This window comes from Piliocolobus tephrosceles, chromosome 13, assembly GCF_002776525.5.
Source record: "Piliocolobus tephrosceles isolate RC106 chromosome 13, ASM277652v3, whole genome shotgun sequence".
NCBI classification, from domain to species: Eukaryota; Metazoa; Chordata; class Mammalia; order Primates; family Cercopithecidae; genus Piliocolobus; species Piliocolobus tephrosceles.
Window position 1 is genome coordinate 10,715,367 of NC_045446.1, and position 7,121 is coordinate 10,722,487.

Below are 7,121 nucleotides of genomic sequence, written 5' to 3' on the forward strand. Positions count from 1 at the left end.
TAAGCAGGAAGAGAAGAAGTCAAGTTGTCTCTGTTTGCAGATAACATGATTGTATATTTAGAAAACCCCATTGTCTTAGCCCCAAAACTACTTCAGCTGATAAGAAACTTCAGCAAAGTCTCAGGATGCAAAATCAATGTGCGAAAATCACAAGCATTCCTATACACAAATACAAACAGAGAGGCAAATCATCAGTCAACTCCCATTCACAATTGCTACAAAGAAAATAAAATACCTAGGAATACAACTTCTAAGAGATGTGAAGGACCTCTTCAAGGAGAACTACAAACCACTGCTCAGTAAGAGAGGACACAAATAGGAAAACATTCCCTGCTCATGGATAGGAAGAATCAATATCATGAAAATAGCCATACTGCCCAAAGTAATTTATAGTAATTTCAACACTTTTCCCATCATGCTACCATTGACTTTCTTCACAGAATTAGAAAGAACTATTTTAAATTTTATATGGAACCAAAAAGAAGTTGTATAGCCATGACAATCCTAAGCAAAAAGAACAAAGCTGAAGGCATCATGCTACCTGACTTCAAACTATAATACAAGGCTACAGTAACCAAAACAGTATGGTACTGGTATCAAAACAGATATATAGACCAATGGAACAGAACAGAGGCCTCAGAAATAACTTCACACATCAACAACCATCTGATCTTCAAAAAACCTGACAAAAACAAGCAATGGGGAGAGGATTTCTTATTTAATAAATGGTGCTGGGAAAACTGGCTAGACATATGCAAAAAACTGAAACTGGATGCCTTCCTTACACCTTATACAAATATTAACTCAAGATGGATTAAAGACTTAAACATAAAACCTAAAACCATAAAAACCCTAGAAGAAAACCTAGGCAATGCCATTCAGGACATAGACATGGTCAAAGACTTCATGACTAAAATATCAAAAGCAATTGCAACAAAAACCAAAATTGACAAAAGGGATCTAATTAAACTAAAGAGCTTCTGCACAGCAAAAGAAACTATCATCAGAGTGAACAGGCAACCTACATTCAGAATGGGAGAAAATTTTTCAATCTATCCATCTGACAATCCGAAATCCACAAGGAACTCAAACACATTTACAGGAAAAAACAACTCCATCAAAAAGTGGGCAAAGGATATGAACAGACACTTCACAAAAGAAGACATTTATGCGGCCAATAAACATATGAAAAAGTCATCACTGGTCACTAGAGAAATGCGAATCAAAACCACAATGAGATACCATCTCATGCCAGTTAGAATGGTAGTCATTAAAAAGTCTGGTAACAACAGATGCTGGTGAGGATGCGGAGAAATAGGATTGCTTTTACACTGTTGGTGGGGTGTAAATTTGTTCAACCACTGTGGAAGACAGTGCGGCAATTCCTCAAGGATCTAGAACCAGAAATACCATTTGACCTAGCAATCCCATTATTGAGTATATACCCAAAAGGTTATAAATCATTCTACTATAAAGACACATGCACATGTATGTTTATTGCAGCACTATTCACAATAGCAAAGACTTGGGACCAACCCAAATGCCCATCAATATTAGACTGGATAAAGAAAAATGTGGCACATACACACCATGGAATACTATGCAGCCATAAAAAAGAATGAGTTCATGTCCTTCTCAGGGACATGGATGAAGCTGGACACCATCATTCTCAGCAAACTAACACAGGAACAGAAAACCAAACACTGCATGTTCTCATAAGTGGGAGATGAACAATGAGAACACATGGACACAGGGAGGAGAACATCATACACCAGAGCCTGTCAGGGCGTGGCCAGAAAGGGGAGGGACAGCATTAGGACAAATACCTAAGTCAGGCAGGGCTTAAAACCTAGATGACAGGTTGATAGGTGCAGCAAACCACCATGGCACATGTATACCTATGTAACAAACCTGCATGTTCTGCACATGTATCCCAGAACTTGAAATAAAAACAAAAACATGTAGTAAATGTTTTCAACGTCAGATTATTTAGTTTTCTAGGTGAAACATAAAAAGATCAATTTTTACATTTGTTTAAAAAATATTAAATTTCAACTTCAAAGTTAAAACATTTCTGAGTTTATAAAAATATGGGGGATGCTTTGTAAATGATTGATTTTTGGTACTTCAAAAAGCTTTGCTTCAAAAAGAAGGGCTTTTGAAAACAAGTGGAGGCCCCGGGTTTCTTGTCTTTCTGTCTTGATGAAAGGTGGCTGCCCCCAGCTTTGCCTGAAACTGTGAGCTGTGGTCAGGGTTGGCTGTAGGTTCTGTGTTGGAAAGATGAGGAACTGTAACCTCCACTGATTTTCCAGAGCTACGCTTTTCTTTTGCAGCAGAACCCCGCCTTCCTGAGGGTATCACTGAGCTGTCCAATGTGAAAAAAGGATAAAATAAATGGATTAGCTCTGATCGCTCCATAGCTTTCTGCAGAAAGCTGGAGAGGCACCTGTTAGATTGGAAGCCTTCATTGACATGCTCTGCCAACAAAGAGTCAATAGGAATAAAATAATGACAACAATGGTGACATTCAAGTGTTCCCACTGTGCCAGGCACTGTTTTGCACATTTTAGAAACAACTCAATGAGGATATTCACTCACTCCATGGCTATGTGTTCATCTCCATTATTTCTACTATTGCAGACTTTGTGGCCCTCTTTGACAGACTCTCCCTTCAACCAGCTTTGGTGGTGCTTTAACTGAGTGAATATTTGTAGAATAAGGAAATTGAAACAAAGAGCTGATTTACAATGGACCAAGAGATAGAGGAAATGGGTAGTTAAGGACCAAGGATGCATCACAATGGAGACAATTTGGGCCGTGGCAAAGGGCTGTACCATCCACAGGGCTCTCTAGCAGGGGCAGAGTCAATTGCATACAATCCCATGTCAGGTAAGTAAGCGCATATATCAGTGAGTAGGATAAACTTACAAATCTATTGTTGGAACCCTTGGGATAGTAGTTCTCTGCAGGATATAGACACTGAGTTTTGATTAGAATACATGAGGCTAAGTAATTTATAAAGAGAAGAGGTTTATTTAGCACCCAGTTAGGTGGTTTAGGAAGTTCAAGGGCCTTACTATGGCTTCTGGCAAGGGCTTTCATGCTGTGTCCTAATATGACAGAGAAGGACAAACAGGAAGTGGACATGTTTGAAGAAACAAAACCCAAGGGGCACCCTGACTTTGTAACAACTATCTCAGTTCCAGAGCTCCCCATAGCTCGGCCTTTGCTGTAATTGCATCACAGTTCAGCTTCTGCCTCTGCCCAATCCTGTTCCTCCACCTTCAATATCTGCTTACAAGAGTGGAAGCAAGAAAGCGTGTCTTCTTTATGAGGGTTGGGGTGAGAATTCAGTCCAGGGAGGAAATAGAAAGCTATGGAACCTCAGAAACTCCTTAGTGCTAATCAGTCTTTTGGTACTGATGTGGCACAGAGACTGCCAAATTTGTGGCTGTGGCAGAACCTGCCTGGATAGTGAAACCTATCAGGAGGGCAGCTTTAATGTCTCGGGGAGCCCAGTCTGACACAACTGTAGTGGGAGCAAACTTGACCACCATCTCAGCTGAGGGAAATATAGCAAGAAATTTCTGTGTCTTGCTCAAATGCAGATGCCAAGGACTCTGTTCTGTACCCTGTGGAGAGGGGTCCACTGAAGCCCTGAGCACCTTCCCCGAAGTCCTGTCACTTCACGGGGCAACAGGAGAACAGCACCTGATAATTGCCTATAGATAATTGATTAAACAGGCTTTTGGGGGCTCACACTTAGGACTACTGCTCTACAAGGCTGGGCTCGGAAAGGGGTGTGGGCAAGGCTCATCAGGGCTTGTCTGTCAAGAACATACACCCAGACTCTTAACACAAGGAGCCTGGCAGATGTATGATATTAAGAAAAGTAAAGAAAGAAAAGGGTGTGTGTGGCTTTAGTGATCTGTCCATTTCCAAATACGAGAAATGAACCTGTTAGAGGCTTCATTAGTCTAATCTCACTAGATATTCCCAGGGCTAACAAGTAGACCTGTGTTAGGACTCTCTTAGTTGCAAGGGACAGCAAACAAAATACCTTAAGCAAAGTGAGGAACTTCCTGGTTTAAGGGACTATCAAATCCTGGAATAGAAAACAGTACAGCTGGATTTAGGGCTTCATGACATAAGCTTCAAAATAACGTGATTGGTCAGTTCTCCAGAGCTATGTGAACATTGTGGTGAAGGAAGTGAAGGCGCCAGGTGGATGGAAACAGCACAAGACCATGGTACATCTCACAATCTTAGTTCCTTACTCTTTCTTCCAACAGAACCCAGAATATGCTCTAATTCACAACAGCAGGTCCTTCTGTCTAGATTCACGGCTGGAATTCCTTAAAGAAGTTTCGTAGCGAGACACGTGGGTAGAACCTGTTAACAGATCTTCCCCTTCTCTATAGAAAACGTGTTTTGGGGTTTTTAGTTTTTATAGTTTCATTTCAGTCCAGCATTATATGGAATCTACTGGTCAGGCTCCCTGTGAAACAGACTCTGAGTCTGAGGTCTGTGGGCATGAAATTTACTGGGGAAGGTGGAGGAACAGGATTGGGCAGAGGCAGAAGCTGAACTGTGATGCAATTACAGCAAAGGCCGAGCTATGGGGAGCTCTGGAACTGAGATAGTTGTTACAAAGTCAGGGTGCCCCTTGGGTTTTGTTTCTTCAAACATGTCCACTTCCTGTTTGTCCTTCTCTGTCATATTAGGACACAGCATGAAAGCCCTTGCCAGAAGCCATGGTAAGACCCTTGAACTTCCTAACCCACCTAACTGGGTGCTAAATAAACCTCTTCTCTTTATAAATTACTTAGCCTCACGTATTCTATTATAGCAACACTGAACAGAGTAAGACCATCAGTCAATTATTTTCAGGGCCAGACTCAAATGGACTTAAGTCTGGCCCTGAAAACAAATAGATGGAGACATTCTGGAGACTATAACCCCTGCGTACTTTAAGCTTTTAAAGGTAGAAAAGTTGTTATTCACTAGGAACACAGTGTTATTTTTGATTTACTATTTTGGGAGGGAGTGAGATACAGTTTTCTTGTTTCCACTTGACCTTTTCTACCATGGGGGCTCTTATTCTACAGGTCAAGGACCTGTGGGTGTTCTGCAAGCCATCAAGTATGGTGAATCCCATTATTCAGGAAGGAATGGGGGAATAACTCCTTTGTGATTGTGGATCTGCTGTGAGTCAGGCTTTGCTTGTGATACTCTATTATGTCACTCCCAAAACTCCTGCTTTAAAATGGCAGAATGATGACTCTTTGAGTCCCTGAATATTTATGCCACCATGAACTCTGTGCCCAGCAGTCCTCAAAATGTTTCCAGTGCATGTTCATGCAAGTAAATGGCATAGATTCATTTGAGAAGGTCTGCAGGAATCATTTAAATATGCAATTACTCTGGTGTTTCAGAGGTCTTCCTTCTAGGAAAACAACTTCTCCGTCATCCGCTGGTTTTGGGTTCTGATAGGCTACTCTGATGTGGAAATTAAAAAAGAAATCATAATATTTTTATTGGGGAATCTGCCCTCAAATTGTTGATTATCCTTCCTAACTTCTTTTGATTGTATATATCAGTAGCACTCTTGCTGGTGGCCCATCTATTTTGCCCAAAGCGTTGCTGTGTTAGCCATTGCCATAGGTTTCTTTGGGTTGGTTCCCTGGGAAAGAGTCTGAGGCAGAAATGTACATGCAGGAAGGTTTTGTTTGGCGTACTCTTAGAACCAACATTGGTAAGCATATAAGGAACACAGGATTGGGCAAAGGTAGAAGTTGAACAGTGATGCAGTTTGTGGTTTTGAAAAGAAATGTAGGCACTTATAGTTTAATAATCCTGTCTTTAAAAATCAGAGCTTAATTCTCTTCTACTTGAGTGTGGGCTGGACATGGTGACTCACTTCTGAGTAACTGAACAAAACAGAAGTGATGGTGTGTGGCTTTGCAGACAGTCATAAGGAGGCATGGTGGCTCTGCCTCTTGGGTTATTTACTCCTAGGCAAGCAAGATGCCATGCCATGAGGACATTCCCTGAGGAGAGGCCTTTTGTCAAGGAACTGAGGCCTTCCTCCAACAGCAGCTGGAGGGAGAGCCATCTTGAGGCAGATCCTCCAGCACCACTCAGTCCTTTACACAAATTCAACCCCTGCTGACATCTTGACTGCAACATCATAAAAGACCTTGAACCAGAGGTATCTGGCTAAGTTGCTTTAGGATGCTAGACCCTTAGAAACTGTGTGAGGTAAATGTTTGTTGTTTAAGTGGCTAGGTATTGGGATGATTTGTTTTGCAGTGATAGGTAATTCATATATCTTTTGATACTGGGAGCAGAGTGCTATCCTAATAATACCTATACATGTGAAAGTGGCTTTGGCAGTGGGCAGTGGTCTGCAACTAGAAAGATTTTGATGAGAAAGTTATATAAAGCTTGAACAGTCTTGAAAATATTTTTAGAAGCTTGTGATTTTTAGGCAGTTGTGAGTAAGACTTAAAGCAATATGAAAAATGTGGAAACTGGAGGAAAGGACTTCTTGTTATGAATGGCAGATGTTTAGCAATATTCTTCCATATGGTATGTGGAAAGCAGAAAACATGCCTAATGAACTGGGTGTTGTTGATAAGGAGATTTCTGGGTAAAGTGCTAAAAATACAGCCTGGTTTCATATTGCTGCTTAGAGTAAAATACAAGCAAAGAGAGAAAAGAAGGAAATGTCAAACATGAATAAGTTGGGAGTTGAATGTTAAAAAAAATCCATCGTTAAATGGAACTGGAGGTCATTATGCTGAGTGAAATAAGCCACAGCAAGACAAGCCTCACATATTCCCACTTGTTTGTGAGATCTAAAACTCAAAACAATTGAACTCATGGAGATAGAGAGCAGAAGGATGGTTACCAGAGGCTGGGAAATGTAGTGGGAGGACTGGGGTTGAGGGGAGGTAGCAATAGTTAATGAGAACAAAAAATGGAATGAATGAATAAGAGCTAGTATTTGATAGCCCAACAGAATGACTATTGTCAATAATAAGTTAATTGTACATCATAAAATAACTAAAAGAGTATAATTGAATTCCTTGTAACACAAAGGATAAATGCTTGAGGGG